Genomic DNA, 19,401 nt, shown 5'->3' with positions numbered 1-19,401 from the left:
AGACGATGGACTCTGAAAAACAAACTGAGGGTTCTAGAGGGGAGGGGGGTGGGGGGATGGGTTAGCCTGGTGATGGGTATTAAAGAGGGCACGTTCTGCATGGAGCACTGGGTGTTATGCACAAACAATGAATCATAGAACACTACATCAAAAACTAATGATGTAATGTATGGTGATTAACATAACAATAAAAAATTTTAAAAAAAAGAGGCTAGCAGTAGATAGCATTGGCCTTGGAGTCAAGCACCCTGAAGTTTAAATCCCAACTCCATTTTGTGACCACAGGAAAATTATTTACCCTTTGTTTCCTCTCCTGTACAACTAGTGCTAATAATAGAATAAGCCTCATGGGATATCTACTGTAATATTTTTTAAAACTTTTATTTATTTATTTGAGAGAGTGAGCGAGAGAGAGAGCATGAGCAGGTGGAGGGGAGAAGCAGGCTCCCTGCTGAACAGGGAACCCGACTCAGGGCTCAATCCTAGGATTCCAGGATCATGACCTGAGCTGAAGACAGATGCTTGACCGACTGAGCCACCCAGGTGCTCCTGTAATTAAATAAGATAATGAATGTGAGATGTTTAAAATAGTGTCTGGCACAAGCTAAACATTCAGCAAATGTGAGTCATAATAATGATGATGATATGATGATGATGGTGATATTTACTGTTTTCATCTATGAAATAGAGATTACACTCCTGGTTATCTCACAGGGTTATGTCAGTATTTGTTGCTATGTTGAATGTGAAAATGCTTTCCAAAAAGTGCATTACAAGATCTTTGAGATCAGTGTTGTCTCTAATTTTAATTTGGCAATGAGCAATAGTGCATGAAAGGCTGATGATGAGTATGTGCTAAGCCATTTCCTCAGGTGTGACAAAAAATTAATAAAGTCTTATTATCCTGCTTAGTGCAATGGAAACATCTTACATTATGAGGTCATACATCCAGGTTTAAATTCAAGATATGCCACTTTCAAGTTGTGTGACCTACACATTTTCTGATAGGAAAATGCTTAGCCTTTTTGAGACTCAGTATTCTAATCTATAAAACTGGGTTAACAGCATAGGAATGTAATGCATGTAATGTAAAGGACCTATCACGATGTACTGCTTCCTTTTGCTCCTCAGTGTTCCCAGAGACTAAAGAAGAAGCATCTTTTTTTAAAACTTTTTTAAATTTTGGTTTGCTTCAGTCACATATTTTGCCAATCAACTCATTTTTTTAAGTAAGCTCTACGTCCAACATGGGGCTTGAACTCAGGTCCCTGAGATCAAGAGTGGCATGCCCTATGAACTGAGCCAGCCAAGTGCCACAAGAATGAGCATCTTAATAAACTGAGAGATCCAATAAAATATTTTTTACAAACCATTTGTCACACACACACAATATGTATATATAGAATATATATACATACATTGAAAAGACTATTTTTCTCCACTGAATGACAATGGCACCCTAGTTGAAATCGATTATTGACTATAAATGTATGTTTTTCTTTTCCTGGATTCTCAATTCTATTCCATTGATCTATGTGTCTATCCTTATGTCAGCTTTGTAGTAAGTTTTGAAATCAGGAAGTGTGATTCCTCCAACTTTGATCACTGATTTCAAAATTATTTTGGTTATTCAGAGTCCCTGGTAATTCTATATGAATTTTTAATTTAGCCTATCCATTTCTGCAAAAACAATAAGGTAGTTGGAATCTTGATAGTGATTACATTGAATCTGTAGATCATTTTGGGGAATATTGCCATTGTAACAGCATAAAGTCTTTCAATCCATAAATACAGTACGTTTTTCCATTTATTTAGATCTTTAATTTCTTTAAATAATGTTTTATTGTATTCAGTGTATAAATCTTGTACTTCCTTGATTAAATTTAAGTATTCTTCTTCATGCTATTATCATTGGCATTGTTTTCTTAATTTCATTTTCAGATCATTCATTGCTATTGTATATTTTTGTATTTTGATCTTGTATCTTGCAACCTTGTTGAATTCATTTGTTATCCCAAATAGATTTTTAGTGTATTCCTGAGGGATTTCTATATACAAGATTATATCATCTAGAAATAAGTAGTTTTATTTCTTTTCCGATTTGGATTCTTTTTATTTCGTGTTTTTGCCTAATTGCCCTGTCTATTACCCTGTACCTTCAGTACAATGTTGAATAGAAGTTGAAAGAGTAGACATTCTTCTATTGTTCCAGATCTTCAGGGAAAACCTTTCAGTCTTTCATCACTAAGAATGCTTCTAACTCTGGATTTTTCATAGATTACCTTTATCAGGTTGAGGAACGTACTTTGTATTCTTATTTTTGGGGGTGCTTTTATAATGAAAGCATGTTGGGTTTTGTCAAATACTTTTTCTGTATCTATTGAGATGGTTATGTGTTTTCCGCCTTCTTTATTTTATTAATATTACAAAGCTACAGTAAACAAGATAATGTGGTACTAGATAGACAAAAAGGACAATGGGATAGAATTGAAAATTCAGAAGAAATCCCATATGTCTATGGTCAATTGATTTTTGACAAGGGTGCAAAAACTGTTCAATGGGGAATGAGTAGTCTTTTCAACAAATGGTGCTGGAAAAACTGGATATTCACATGTGAAAGGATGAACTCAGACCCCTACATTGTATGATATACAAAAGTCTAACTCAAAATTGATCACAGACATAATACATATATATATGAGCTAAAACTATAAAACTCTTAAAAGAAAACACAGGCGTGAATCTTTGTGACCTTGGATTTAGGCAATTGTTTCTTAGATATAACACCTAAAGCAGAAGCAACCAAAGAAAAACTAGATAAATTAGACTTCATCAAAGTAAACGTTTGTGCATCAAAGGACACTATCAAGAAAATGAAAAGACAACCCATATAATGGGGAGAAAAAAATTTACAAATCATATATTTAGAATATATCAAGAATTCTTTAAATCAACCATAAAAAGATAAACAATACAAAATTTAAAAGGCAAAGTATTTGAATAGACATATCTCCAAAGAGGATATACAAATGGCCAATAAGTATATGGAAAGATGCACAATATTATCAATCATTAGGGAAATGCAAATCAAAACCACTTTGGGACACTACTTCACATCACTTAGAATGCCTATAATTTACAAATAAAAACATAAAAATGACGTTGGTGAGGATATGTAGAAACTAGAAACCTAATGTATTGCAGATGAGAATGTAAAATGGTACAGGCATTATGGCAAATAGTTCGGCATTTCCTCAAAAGCTATACTTAGAGTTATCATATAACCCAGTAATTACACTCCTCGATATATATCCAAGAGAAGTGAAAACATATGTCCATGCAAGCACTCATACATGAATGTTCATAGCAGCATTTTTCATAACAGTCAGAATTTGGGGATCATCCAAATGTCCATTAACTGAAGAGTGGAGGAAAATATGTTATATATATCAGCACAATGGAGTATTATTGAGCCATAAAAAGGAATAAAGTACCTCATACATGCTACGACATGGATGAACCTTGAAAACATTTTGCTAAGTGAAAGAAGTCAGACAAAAAAGGCCACATATTGCATGATTCCTTTCATATTAAATGTCCAGAATAATCAAATCCATGGAAATAGAAAGTAGATTGTAGTTGTCAAGGGTTGGGAGAGGGGAGAATAGGGCGTAACTGCCTTGTGGGGTGATGAAAATGTTCTGGAATCTAATGGTGAGAATGGTTGCAGTCTTTTGAATATACTAAAACTACTGAATCTTACATTTTAAAATGGTGACTTATATAGTTTGCTAATTATATATCAATAAAAAGTGATATTTTAATCCTAAAAGCTGTTTGAGAAAAAAATTAAAACCTGTTCTGAGTTAGAAAAAAACAAATATACAAACAATACAAAAATCTATCACCTGCCCTAACTCTGTCAGGTGTCTCTGTGACACATTAAGCTATCCAACCAGTCATTCACAAGCTATAATAACTTAAAGGTGCCAGGATCTCCCCTCAGGATACTGGCCCAGGCCCAGACTAATACAGACTGTGTGGACCTTTCTTTCTTCCTTCACAACAGAAATGAGCAAGAATGTCCCATTTCTGGGAAGAGCAGTAGGGCACAGAATAGAGTGGTTGTATATTTCTAAGGGCAACTGAGATGAAAGCTCAGCCTCAAGGTTAAGCAGCATTCAGTTTCATCTGGAATTGCGTATCTGTTTACCTACACTTTATAAAATTCCTCCACTTACGATGACACAGAAGCCCAGTTATTTAGTTGCATACACTGTTAAAGTCTGAAAGTTTGACATGCACATGCTGTTTGTTGTGTAGCAGTAATTAACTATAATCAGAAAATATCTCATTTTATGGTTCCCTGAATTCTCAGTGATCTTTTCCCCTCCCTCCTTTCTCTTCCCTAACTCTGACTACTTAAGCATAGCTTTATTATTCCCCTGCCCCACACACAAACTGCCTTGATAGAAATATAAATAATTTAAGTAAATTCTCTGGCACAGAATTGTAACATTGGTAATTCTCCTACAAAATCTCCTAGTCTAAGCTATCTTTGAGATATGTGACTACTTTGTGTCTGAAACTGTGGGGGGGAAGGGCTGGGAAAGGTACCCATCATATAGGAAAAAGGTCTTCTAGTATCTTCATTTTGTCCCTCTCACTTTCTCTAAGAATGTAACACAAATCTCATTCCAGAAAGATGTGTGAAAAATACTTTTACAATAGCCTGTGGTTGGAGTATTTCTACCTTCACTGGGGCCCTGAGAGGCGAATTGTCCTTTTTAATGCTGGACAATTCTGAATTTTAACATTATCTCCTCCCTCATTGTATGGTGCTTCCATATAGCTCTTATAGAATTTTTGTCCTTTACTAGCCCCTTCAATTTCTTCCTTCTGTCTCCTGCCCTCAATCTTTATTTTCAGTTTTCCTCCCTCTTTTATATTCTGTTTCCTTGATGAAGCACAGTTTATATTTCCTTCCTTTTTATTTTCTTAGTAGTATTTTTATAACTAGGTCTGCCTACTTAATCAGTTTCCTGCTTTTTAGCCTCATGCATCTCCTCTCTGGTTCTACTCAAAATTCTTGGCTGGATTCCCCACCTGACCCTACTACTATTCATAACCTACCAGGAAAAATCCCACTGGGGCATCTTTTACTTTGCAATGTTTTTTGTCTTGCCTCAGAATCACAGAAATTTGGTCACTTAGGTAAAGGAAATATATTTTCAAGTACTAAACAAGGTGTCCATCTGGGCACAATTTGAAACAACTCCTAGGAAAATCTCTGATTTTTTGTTCCCAAATATTTAGATATATTTTGATCTGCAGGCCTTCCTTATGCTGTCCACATTTTGTTTGAAAAAAAAAATGTGCTTCATAAAGCATCAGACTGAATACAAGAAAATCAATAAGCAATCTGTGTGATAATTAATTAAGGTGCCAGAATGAATTACTGTTTATCCCCCTCCTGATTTGGGTCAGAGTTGTGTTTGATTTGGGAAGTTATCCACTTTCAATTATAGTTTGTTCTGTGTCCTTTTGATGGGGCTGGAATGAATGGCAAAAAAAATTATGTTATGGCAGAAAACTATGGGATAATTTTAACATGGTGAAGGTGTAGTTTGGGAAAAGTTATTTCCAACACAAAGCTAATATAAGGGCAAGGTAGTGTGGGAAAAGTTTCTCTCTTCACATCTGTAGACAAGGCTATGATGAAGCCAACTTTGTTCTCTGTGCATTTCTCTTGGTTTTTGTATGTTCAGCAAACATTGGGTGAGCAAATGCTCTACGCCAGGCATTGTCCAATGCACTAGGCTTGCAGACATGTACAAGAACATTGTGGTCCCTGAGAGAACGTATGGTCTAAAAAGGGAGACCAACATTAAACAGAGTCACACGCATAATTCATTAATTACAATTTTTAAGGGCTACAAGAGTGTACCCTGTGTAGCTGGATTTTTCCACAACCCGAAGATTACTATCCAAACTAAAGTTAGGAAACATTCTGAAAGCTCTCTATGGCCTTCTGTATATCATAAAGGCTAAAGACATAAGTAAATAATGAATAAAGGGATTCCTTTTCGGAATGCAGTGAGAGGTCTGGGTGACTCCAGTTTGGGGTCTAGAGTATCAGACAACATGCTCCAACAAAAGAAAGCTCTCAGTAGTATAATGCAGCTTGTCACCCAGCCCCAATCTCAACTTCCTGGATACTTGTTTTACTTGGTGAGAACTAGTCATCATTGGAACATGGCCTGAAGACTGGCTGATAAGAATGATCAGGAATAGGCTGTTTTGGTTGTTAATAAATGCTGGTAGGAGGGGGGTGATGACAGATTAAATTCTCTGGCAGAGAGGTATGCCTAATAGAAAGGACTTCTGGATTGCCTAGTGTTAAAAAAATATTAGAAAGATTGAAAGAAAGAGGCTGGAGAACTTCAACAAGTGAATAGGTTCCTATTTATTCTGGATGGTAGAGGAATCAGCTGGAAGGCAGGGGGCCTGGAGCAGATCTTTTCAGATATAGGATTTTATGAAGTTTGACTTGCCAAGGCACTAGCACTCCTAGAAGAGTGGCTGAATGCCAACTCCACTTTCCTTAAATGTGCATTTAAAGAGCATTTGCTGGTGCCAATTTATTCTTAGCTCTGTGGGCCTTCCTATGTATATATCACATAGACAGGGTCATTACTTATATTTGATACAATGATCCCAGCCTAAATGTGCTCACAGTTTTCATAACTCGATTTAGTGTAATTATATTCAACTTAGGGAATGAGTTAACTGCCCCTTTCTCTTCCCTATGGGCATGTGATTAATTGGCTTCATAGTAAAAATGCCTTCAGTACAGACCTAAGCTTCAGTGGGCTCCCAGAAGGTTAGGTTTTAAATCTAGACAGAGTTTACTTGACCTTGCCTCATTAAACTTAGATAAGTCAAGTTTAAAAGCCAAGGCCTTTTCATATCAGTGAGGGCAGGAAAAGCCTAAAGTAATCACAAGAGTTTACCTATCATCTGAGTCAGACAGGTTCCAAATGCTAGTTGACTAGCACACCTTTATGCCCGAGGATGCTGCATTTTAATGATTAGTCCCCTTTTATAATATGTGGCATGTAGAATCTTTCTGGTATCTTTTAGGATAACATTGCAGGAGGCATGGTCATTCTGACTCTATCTGCACATTAAACTTTCACCAGTATCTACTTGTTCTACTTGTGATATTAAACATTTTTGATCTTAGGCATATTCAGATATCTGTATAATTAATATACTGCATGTGTAAACGTATGTGTGGTTATATGAGCACAAATGTGTGCGACAATAGTGGTCTCTCCCTCCAGCTCTGTTAAGGACCATGCCTTTCCAACAGCCTTAGTGATTTTGACCTTTTATCTAGCCTACCTGAAGAGAAGTAGGCATTACTGCTTAAGTGGTATTGTTAGGGAAGGGCAGGTGGATGATTCAAAGGACCTAATCGTGTTCTTTTTCTACTCTGAGACAGTGTACTATCACTGTTAGGAACACAGGCTCTGGAGTCACATGGCCTGGGTTTGAATCATGGAACCACAAGTTATTAAACCTCTCTGTTTCTGTATCCAAATCTGTAAAATGGAGATAATGATAGTATCAATCTCATAGGGTAGTCGTGAGGATTAGATGAATTAATCCATGTGAAATGCCTAGAGCAGCACCTAAAACATAGGTATCATTCAGTGTATGTCAGTTCTTATTATTATCCCCCAAATAAAGCCCAAATCCCCTTCCCTACTTTTAACTCTCTTCACCACTACTATAATCCAAGTCACTTTCACCTTTTGCCCAAGTTCATTCTCAGCAGTATAGCAAGTGTAATCTTAAGACATAAATCCTATCAAGGTATCCTCTTATTTAAAAGCTTCCAGTGGCTCCCCTTCACACTAAGAATGTAGCCCAAACTTCTTTCCCTGATCTACAGAGCCTTATATGATTTTCTCTGCCGGAAACAGTCTTTCTGATCTTTATATGGCTTCGTTCCTTGTCATTTTGCCTCACCAGAAAGAACCACCTGGGCACTACCTACCCATCAGCCTGTTTAAATTCTTTACACAGCACTTACCACTCTTATAGGTCCTGGTTTATTTGTTTATAGTCTGTCTCCCCTTACCAGAATGTAATGCACATGACAGCAGTTCACTCATTCAATAAATATTTATTGAGAATGTACTGTGTGCCAGGCACTGTTCTCAGGGCGCTTGGAAATATTATATTGTATAATACAGATAAAAATCATTGCCCTCTTTTTTTTTTTTAAAGATTTTATTTATTTCTTTGACAGATAGAGACACAGCAAGAGAGGGAACACAAGCAGGGGGAGTGGGAGAGGGAGAAGCAGGCTTCCCGCTGAGCAGGGAGCCCGATGTGGGGCTCGATCCCAGGACCTTGGGATCATGACCTGAGCTGAAGGCAGACACTTAACGACTGAGCCACCCAGGTGCCCCAAATCATTGCCCTCTTATTTTCTACTATGTTTGGATGAACAATAAGAAAATAAATAGTAAACTCTATTATATACCAGATGATGAAAAGCAGTATGAGAGGGTAATGAATGTACTTTGGTGGCAGTGGTGATGGTGGTGGACCTGAAAGTGTTGCAATTTTAAATAAGGGTGTCAGCGCTGGGTGTTACACTCAACTAATGAATCATTGAACATTATATCAAAAACTAATGATGTACTATACCTTGGATAATTGAATTTAAATAAAAAAGTTGCATTCTACAAAGGAAAAAATAAATAAGTAAATAAATTAATAAGGGTGTCAGGAAAGGCCTCACTGATAAGGGGACATTTGAGCAAAGACATGAGGGTAGAACCATCTGTATATTGGAGGGAAGATCAAGTACACATGCCCACATATAGGACAAGCATACTGTGGTCAAAGAACAAAAAGAAACTAGTGTGGCTGGAGTGGTGTGAGTGAGTGGAGTGGAGTGAGGCTGGGAGTAGAAGGAGGTGAGCTCAGAGTGGGTAATTTGGGGAGGGGTGGCCAGATCATGTAGGGGATAGTCATGGTCAGGTCTATGGATTTTCTTCTGAGTTACATGGAGTGCAAGTGGCTCAATTTGAATAGAGGAGTGATATGACTTAAATGTTTTAGAAGCATCAGTTGGGTTTCTGGATGGAAAACAGACAGCAGGAGGGCAAGGATAGGAGAGAGACTAATTGATAGGCTATTGCAATAATACAGAGTAGGAGATGATGAAGATATAGACCTGGTGGTAGCAGTGCAGGTGGTGAGAAATGGTCAGAGTAGAGTCTGCATATATATTTGAAGCATGGGCAATGATATTTGCTGATGGATTGGAATGAGGGTTGTGATAAAAGAGAGCAAAGATGAGAGCTTGAGCTTTTTTTGTTGTTGTTTCTCTGTTGTTGTTGCTGTTTTATTTTGTGTTGTTTTTTGGCCCTGAGAAAATGAAAGGATGAAGTTGCTGTTTACTATGATGAGGAAGACTGTGAGAGGTTTCTGGGGGTGGAGGAATCATGAGGTGGTTTTAAACATGTTCAGTTTGATACCTTTTAGACATCATTTTAAGATACGAATTAGATGTTTTTGGTGCCTAGAACAGTGCCAAGCATGGGGTTGGCCCTCAATAAATATTTTTAACTGAATGAATCAATGCCCTTTAAGTTTCCTCTACTTCTTCTCAGCCACAACCACATCAGCTTACCAAGTCGGTCTACTCCCTCTTCAAGCTGGATTCTCATATTTGATGTCAAGTGAACCTTAAAATATTGATGATTTTTTTTACCTTTTTTTCTAAGGAGTTTCTACTTGTTCTCAGACACTTTCTGTTTCCTGGAGGTATCAAGAAAGCCCTGTTTGCTCTGGTTTTCCATCTGTTGGAAAGGAAAGCAGCTGGGAAGCCTATTATAAATCTTCTTGCATCAATACTTACATTGTAAACCTATGCCATCTTCTTTCATTAGTCACAGAGAAGGCTAATTACGCTGACTAGACTAATGAACTCAGTATGCAAGTGTTCATTTAGTGAGATAATCTGTTCAACTTTCCCTTGCAGTTGTTCAAATACCTCCCCAATCCAGATTTTATAGCAAAGCCAGAAAATTCCAGAAAATCCCCATAGTTCACTAATGTTAATAAATGTGTATGTGAGTACCTGTGTGAGCTTATGGGCTATGGGTACATGGGTATGTACAGCTTGACATATACACCCATCTTTACAAATTGATGATAGACAAAGCAGAACAGGGTGCTGGGACCCAGAAAGGCCCTTAATGACAATGTTTCCTAAGATTATATGACAGAGATACATAAACCAGCACCAGCACAGACAAGTCGCTATAACCTGAGGGAGGGCAAAGTGAGCCAAGATTTCTGCCATCCCAAGTGAACCGGAAGATTAAGAGAGTTACTGACTCTTTAATAAAAGACAAAGGATTAATTCTTTTGTGTAGGGCAGTTTTCAAATAGGTAAAAATCTGCTGTGGTGGCTTCTTTCACTGAAGGGATGACCTTAATCACTAGAGGTTACGTAGCAGCTCCAATAACTGTGGTGGCTTTCGGGACAAGTTGGCAAACAATATTTCTGTCAGAGAAGAAGAGTCTGAGTTTCAGGGTCTCTCTCTTCTAGTGCAGCTGAGAGTTGCAGGCCAAGAAGACTGTAAACTTCCTTTGAGACCTGCCTAGTAGTACCAAGCTAGAAGTCCAGAAAAGGGACTTGTATCATGAAAGATGAGTCATTGGCTATAACTATTTTATCTCCATGAAGAGGAATAATTAAGGGTCATCATCTCCTACTGAATATGACACTCTGTTTTGGAGAAAAGTTTTTTTTTTTTTTTTTAAACCCCAGTGAGGGAGCTTTAAAGCAGATGGTGGTGGTGGTGGTGGGGTGTGTGTGTGTGTGTGTGTGTGTGTGTGTGTGTGTGTAGGCAGGAGTAGTATCAGATCTAAAAATTAAATTAAAAGAAGATAAGAGTTGGGAAGTAAGGAGCAAATTTATTTTGAAACTGGTAAATATAGCTGGATGGACAGTGGACACAAATGTCATGACCAAAAAAGGGCTACAGCGTTTAGTTGGATTCTGGAGCAATCAGGGGATAACAAGAACTCACTGGTCCCTAGACAATGACCAGTGATGCGAGGGGACCAAAACAGGAATATTTACTCATTCATTCATTATTCAATCAACAAACTTTTTTTCCAAGTGCTTTTTTCTGTTGTATAACTGAAATTTTATTTTGCCTTGTGCTTGATTGACTACATAGTTCTGGGTTGAAAATAATTTTTCCTCATACAAATTAAGGCATTGCTACATCCAATTACTGTCTTTCTTATTTAGCAAAACTTTTAAACTACAGCAATATACAGTATTTATTTCATATAGTGAAACAATTGAAATGTTTATGAATAACATTTACCTGATATGAGATTCCCATTATATATGACTTGGTATTTATTTTATAGCATATTTCCTCAAGTTTCATTATATTATTCCAGTGTTGCTAATGAGTTTGATACCTATATAATTCTCACATCTTTGTAAATAATTTTTACTTTTTGGGAGATTGTTGGATCTTGCCATATTTTTCATGTTCTAAAATTTCACCATGTAATTTCTAGTTATGAGCATGCACCTACATATATGTATTTGTGTATCTGAATGCATGTGAGAATGTGCATGCCTTAGTTTGCCTTGATTAATCAAACAGACATGATCCATTCTTCTGGAATTCACATCTCAGCAGTTGAGATGGAAACAAATATGCAAAGAAAAAAATACAATAATAAAAAGTTAATGCTATTGAGGGTTGACCATGCAAGAGACACTGTATAAAGTGATTTACATTTCTTACTCAAGGCATGAATGGATCCTGCCACTCTTTAGCACTTTTTATTACTTGAAATTATCTTAATTCTTCATTTACATATTTATTTTCTATTTTCCCCAACCGTATTCAAAGTTCCATGAAAGCAAGCATTCTGCCTGTCTTGTTCACAGCTAAATCTGCAGGGTGTTGCACAGTGTTCAATAATTATCTGTTAGGTTGAATGGATGAATTTTATATTTTCTTCATGTTAGCCCTGTTAGATGGCAAGTACAGAAATTATCATACCCACCCTATATATAAAGATATGAGGCTCCAGAACGGATATAGACTTGGGAATCAGAATCAAATAAAGATACTACTAATAATAATTATAATAATGCTTTATTGAGGGCTTACTGTGTATAACGCAGTGTGCTAGCTTTCCTATATGGCTTTTATTGTTGAATTTTCACAATTTTGTGAGGTAGGTACTATTATTATTCCATTTTTATAAGTGAGGAGTCTCGGGGCGCCTGGGTGGCTCAGTTGGTTAAGCGACTGCCTTCGGCTCAGGTCATGATCCTGGAGTCCCGGGATCGAGTCCCGCATTGGGCTCCCTGCTCGGCAGGGGGTCTGCTTCTCCCTCTGACCCTCCCCCCTCTCATGTGCTCTCTCTCATTCTCTCTCTCTCTCAAATAAATAAATAAAAAATCTTTAAAAAAACATAAGTGAGGAGTCTGAGGATCAGAGAGATGAAGTGATTCATTCAGTTTCATATAGCCAGAGTGTGTAATTATTTCCCATGTTTGTTTTCTTTCTTTCTTTCTTTTTTTTTTTTGATTCTATGCATTTATTTGACAGAGAGAGAGAGAGAGCGCGAGAGCCCAAGCAGTGGGAGTGGCAGGCAGAGGGAGAGGGAGAAGCAGGCTCCCTGTTGAGCAGGGAGCCTGACATGGGGCTTGATCCCAAGACTCTGGGATCATGACCTGAGCCCAAAACAGACTGAGCCCCCCAGGAGTCTCCCCCGCCGCAATGTTTGTTTTCAAAGCCTACTTTCTCTCCACCACACCAAGGTGCTTGCCTTGGGCTGTGAGGGCTGCCTGGGCTTTATCTGTGCTATAAGAGAATGCCAGATGGTGTATTTCTGACTTACTTCATTGCCGTTTAGGCTCATTAGTTTGAGTACAAAGGAAGAAACTAAAGCCAGAAAAGGGAAGTTATTTGTTCAAGGTTACAGTTTCTAGTGACTGAGCTAAGGCCAGAACTAGGGCCCCTAACTTACAGTTCAGTTTTCTTTGACACAACAAAGTTATTTCCTCCCTTGTCTCAGTGGCTTTTGGATGTAACCCCTCCTAGGAAGGGTTGCTTTCCAAAGGGGGCTACAAATATTAAAGGCTCCTTGTACTTTTGGAGGAAATATCAGAAAATTAAAACTTGTTTCCTTATACTATAATATGTGATTTAGTAAACATTTATCATGCCTTTCCTCTGGGCCAAGCACTGTGCTAGGCAGAGAAGAGATACATGAGATGTATTCCCTGCCCTCAAGGACTGTCCCATCTAAAAGGATACAGACTATAATACCATTTCTTTTCTCAGTAAGCATTTCCAACCACAGGCATTATTTGCCATCATTTATCTCCTTCTCTTTATCACTGAGCTATTCAGCATACAGAATGTTGAAGACCAGATGGTGTTAAGCTGCCTATTTTAGGACTAGTTGTAAAAGTTCATTCTTTATCTTACATTTAACACAGTATCTTAATAAGAAAACCGTTCACAAAGCATTTATGGAGTACTTACTCTTAGTGGGTACCTTGAGAAGGATATAAAAAGGAATGCAGCTGTGGGGCTTTGGGAAAACACAAGACTTCAAGTTGGAAAATTTAGGTTTGAGTAAGGGCTTTGCTATTGACCAGTTGAATGACCTTGGATGAATCATTTAACTGGATTGCTAAGAATATTAAATGAACTAAAAATTGGGAAAGCAGCTGGCTTCAAGAATTATCCAGTTTTTCAGTCTTTCATTAATTCAGTAGAAGACACAAGGGTCTCTGCTTTTAGTGAAATAATTTTCTTTGAGAATATTTAGAAAGACAAAGTGCCATAACAAGCTTTCCATTCTCTCATCCCCTACCATGTCACTAAACTTGTCTCTTGCTAAGTTTATTATTGACTTTACTGTCAATAAATCCAATGGTCACTTCTAGATCCTCATTTTATGCAACTTTTCAACAGTTTTCTCCATTGTTGACCACTCTGTCCTTAACACAATATTTTCCTTGGGTTTCTGTGATACACTCTCCTCTATAGATTTCCTCTATAAGGGCTCTTTCTCAATCTTGTTTTTTAGACCCTCCTCTATTATCTAAAAATTATATGTCCTCAAGCCTCAGTCTATACCCTCTTTTCTTCTTACCGGTCTACCCTCCCTAGGCTTCAATTATTGTCTATACATAAATATGATAGATCTATTCATCTTTAGCCCAGCTCTCCTGGGCTCAGACCCACATAGTCAACCTTGTCAACATCTGCATCTGGATACCCATATTCTACAAGCATCTTAAACTCAATATGTCACAAGATGAATTCATTAACTAACCTTCTCTCTGCAACCCATTTTGCTACACCTCCATTTTTCCCTATTTCAATAAAGGGTAAGACTATTCACCCATTTGTTTAAGTCAGAAACCTAGACATCACCCTTGACAGTACACTTCTCCATCCCTTCCCAATCTAATCCATCAGCAAGTTCTGTTAGTTTTTACATCAGAATATATGTTGTCTATGTTAAAGTCTCTTAATTTTTACTGCTACCACCCTGGTTTAAGCCTCAACTGTGTTTGTGCTAGAACACTGAAACATTCTCTTAACAAAATCCAGCATATGTACTCTTCCCCCAACACCAAGTCCATTTGTCTGAATGAACTTTCACAAATATAAATTATATTATTTCATGTCCTTGTTTAAAACTCTAAGGACCTATTAAGATAGGTCCCCATTGCCCTTAGAACAATGCCCCCAAATCATTACCATACTCTATAAGGCCCATCATGACTTGACTTCTGTCCATTTCTTCAACATTATCTTGTACCTTTCTCCCTTTGCTCTTCCCTCCGCACTCTATAAACATAGTGGGCTTATGTCTTGGTACCTTCATGCATGCTCTTTCTCTTTCTCCTTTTTCACCTGTCAACTTTTAGTTTAAATATCACTTCCACTAGGAAGCCATCCCTGACTAACCCTTGCCCCCAGCCGGGGTTAGTCCACCTATTTTGTATTCCACAGAATCCTGCACTTTTACCTTTTTCTTACTGAGCATCCATTTCTTTACTTTTTCAGTATTTTTCCTCCACATTAGACTATAAGTTCTTTAAAGGCAGGAGCTGTGTCTCTTTTATTCACCAAGCACAATCCCTGGCATATAAGTAGATACCTGTTAAAATGAACTTACACAAATGTTCATGGCAACATCATTCATAATAGCCAAAAAGTAGAAACGACCCACGTGTCCATCATCTGATGAATGGATAAGCAAATGTAGTATATCCATACCATGAAATATTATTTAGGCATAAAAATGAATAAATTATTGATTCACACTATAGCACAAGTGAACCTTGAAAACACTATAATAAATGAAAGAAGCCAGTCACAAAAGATCACACACTGTATGATTCTATTTAATGAGAAATGTCCAAAAAAGGCAAATCAACCCCAAAAGACAGAAAATAGATTAGTAGTTGCCAGAGGCTGGGAAAAGGAGGGAATGGGGAGTGACTGCTAATAGGTATGGGGTTACTTTTTGGGGTGATCAAAATATTCTAACATTAGATAGTGGTGATGGATGCACAAGTCTGTGAATATAGGTATACCTGGGAGATATTGTGGGTTCAGTTCCAGATCACCACAGTAAGGTGAATATTGCAATAGAGCAAGTCAAATGAATTTTTTTTTTGTTTTCCCAGTGCATATAAAAGTTATGTTTACCCTATACTGTAGTCTATTAAGTGTGAAACAGCGTTATGTCTAAAAAACAATGTACATACTTTAATTAAAAATACTTTATTGCTAAAAAACGCTATGCTATCACCTAAGCTTTCAGCAAATTATAATCACTGATCACAGATTGCCATAACAAATCTAATAAAGTGAAAGTTTGAAATATTGCAAGAATTACCAAAATGTGACACAGAGATAAAAAATGAGCAAATGCTGTTGGAAAAATGGCACTGATAGACTTCCTCCATGCAGGGTTGCCACATACCTTCAATTTATTAAAAAAAAACTACAATGTCTGTGAAGCTCAACAAAGCAAAGTGCAGTATTGTCGACAAGGTACATCTGTATAATAAGAAAGCATTAAATCACACACGTTACGTGAGTAGATTTATGGCATGTAAATTATATCTCAATAAAGCTATTAAAAGCAAATGTATATACTGTAAGGTACATATCAGTGTAAAACTGTAAACACTGTAAACTAATACTGAGTGATTTTTAATTTACTGGGGGTAAAGAAACAGGAAATAGTAAAGCTTCATCTTACGAATTACACACACCCATTTCATGCCTCTGTTTTTACCTCCTCGGGACTTGGCAACTGGGAGAGGAAGCATAGAGTCCTAAATTTGGAAAGGACCTCAGAGACTACGTAATTGAACTGTCTCATTCTACATACGAGAAAATGGAGGAGGCAGAGGGAAAGTGACTCACCAAGTTCACACAACAAATTAGTAACCAAATCTATACTAAATCCCTTGTCTCCAGAGTCTCATTTCAGGGTTCTTTCCATTATACTCAGCCAAGTCAGCCTCCTTAAGAGCTTTCCCAGAAGCCCTTCACAACAACTGCTGCTTACAAATTATTGTTCACTCCTATCTGCAAGGGAGGCTGAAAAATGTAGTTTCTGTTAACAAGGAAGCAAGGGGGAATGGATTTGGGGGAGGCAACTTGTAGTTTCTGCCATAGATTCTTCTGATAATTTTGGATATGCCAGTATTTAGATCTGGAAGAATCCAGTGTTCTTTGAGGTTACTTCTGAAGTCAGCATCAACGTTTCCAGTAGAGTGTGAATACAATAGTCACACACTGAACCCCTTTCATGATAAACATCTCTAGCCCCAGTCCACAGACTCAGCAGTTCCTGAGTAAATTGCATTTGGCAGGGACTGGCTGCAAGGCCCCACTGGCTCAAATGAAAGCAACTTTGCTTTAGAAACAAATCAAGGCAACACTCACTATCCTCACATAAAGAAACAGAAGGTGAAAGACCCTTTTTGAATGCAAACTGCAAATGGAAGGTAAAAATGCTGGGTGTCTTGTTGTCTTTTTTTTTTTTTTTAAATAAAGGCTCAAAATGTTTTCTTATGTGTTCCTCTTTGCTACATCTAATTATGGCAATTTAAGGGACAGGGTTGACAAGGGTTGATAATATTTTTATTTAAAATTATTTTAGAGTATAATAAAAATTGCAGGAATTTAAATATTTTTAATCATCCACTTTAGTAGTTTTAATAAGTGATTGACAACATTTTCCACATTTTTTTTCTGTTTGTTTTCTCTATTTGTTGGAAACAGCCTCTCTCAAGTAAAATTGTATCAAGGAGGTCTAGGTTGCAGATGGTATAGTGGCCTCTTTTCTCTTATCATTAGCAACAACTTTTCCCCAAGGAAATCTGTGTTAATGGTGCTGAAAATACCTGGGAGCTTGAAGTCTAGAGGACAAAAAGGAAAGGGTGGCTAGTTCTTGCCTGTACACACACTGTGTCCTGATTAAGAAACCAGGTCTGCTGAATCCCTTTTACCTTGACTTAGTTTCATATCAACCCCAAGAGTCATGTAATATTGTCCATTTGCAGGAAAGAGCATGCAATGACAACAATTCCTCCAGATAAGTTAATTATCTGCCTTGAAGAATGCTTCAAGTGCCTTGATCTCACGGTTGTTCTGAGGCATTTTAATGAGTACCCATGCAGCAACAACAGTCTTCAGCAAAGTATTTCTGACTTCTAATTAACTTAGAAAGTTTTCTTGGGCTTTTTTTTTTTTTTTTTTTTTTTGGTTGTTGTTGTTTTGAAACTGAGAATGAAGGAAGGAAATTATATGGTAGGTAGCTAATGCATTCTTTCTGAATCTCTCTCTAGATGACATAAATTAATGGCTGGTCTCATTTTTCATGCTCCTATGCATGAAAAGAAAGAAGTTAAGACAGTGATGCTATTTAACTATTATAGGAAGAATTCATTTTTTGATCAAAATTATCTAGAGCTTTCCAGCTCTGGCGTTCATGTACTTTACTGAGCCACTTCTTGGACCAACAAAACAACTCAGGCTCTGCCAAATGGCACTGTTTAAATTTTAGTGATTCTGGCCCCAAATCTTACTGTCTGTATTCACTGCATTGAGAGGACACCCTTTTCTGAAGCGTAAGAAATTCTATTACCCAGCAGCTTGGGACAAGTTAAATTAGTCTGTAGACAATTTAACTACAGGAACACTTGCCTCTAGGAAAACCATTAATTTTGTTTAAAGTGACTATATTGCTGTCATTGGGGGCTTTCCAAATTTCTTTGTTGCCACAGAGCCTTGCTTAAAGAGAAGAATGTTGATTGACTAAATGCTCTCTTTGTTTTGTTCCTTTTTCCACCAAAAGGATCACACACACAAATATGCAAATATGTACAGATATTTAGCTAAATTTTGATTGAGCTTTTCATGGGCTTTCTGGACAATTTAAGTAGGGCTTTTATAGGTCAAAAAGAGAAAGAAGGCTCTGGAACTGTGTTTACACTATGCTCTGTACTAATTAAAATGCCTCACATAGAGACATTATATAAAGAAGTGAACAGAAAGGTATTTGGGGAAGGGGCACCTGGGTGATGCAGTCAGTTATGCCTCTACTGGTTTCAGTTCACGTTGTGATCTCAGGGTCACGAGATCAAGCCCTGCATTGGGGCTCTGTGCTCAGAACTGAGTCTGCTTAAGGTTTTCTCTCCCTCTGCCTCTGCCCCTCCCCCCTGCTCTCTCTCTCTCTCAAACAAATAAATAAATCTTTTAAAGAAAGAAAGGTATTTGGGTACTACATTTTGGGAAATGTAAGGTGGTGTGTAGTCTATTAGTCAAAAGCACAAGCTCACTGAATGTATGTCGACTTACATTTCTTTTTTTTTATTTTTTTAATTTTATTATGTTATGTTAGTCACCATACAGTACATCATTGGTTTTTGATGTGGTGATCCACGATCCATTGTTTTCGTATAACACCCAGTACTTCATGCAGTACATGCCCTCCTTCATACCCATCACTGGCCTCCCCCCTCCCCTCTAAAACCCTGTTTGTTTCTCAGAGTCCATAGTCTCTCATGGTTCATCTCTCCCTCCAATCCCCCCCCCCCATTTTTCCCTTCCTTCTCCTAATGTCCTCCATGCTATTCCTTATGTTCCACAAATAAGTGAAACCATACGATAATTAACTTTCTCTGCTTGACTTATTTCACTTAGCATAATCTCCAGTCCCATCCATGTTGATGGGAAAGTTGGGTATTCATCTTTTCTGATGGCTGAGTAATATTCCATTGTA

The 19,401-nt window shown here is 37.5% G+C and overlaps 1 protein-coding gene across 1 annotated transcript in view; it reads left to right on the top strand.

The window, feature by feature from the left end:
• LOC145717803 (X-linked interleukin-1 receptor accessory protein-like 2) overlaps positions 1-19,401 on the top strand; it is a 515,575-nt gene that overhangs the window by 358,701 nt on the left and 137,473 nt on the right. The window lies entirely within an intron of this gene.

Source organism: Leptonychotes weddellii, chromosome X (assembly GCF_054177405.1).
Source record: "Leptonychotes weddellii isolate Sample4059 chromosome X, ASM5417740v2, whole genome shotgun sequence".
NCBI lineage: Eukaryota > Metazoa > Chordata > Mammalia > Carnivora > Phocidae > Leptonychotes > Leptonychotes weddellii.
This window is presented reverse-complemented; position numbering and strand designations above follow the sequence as displayed.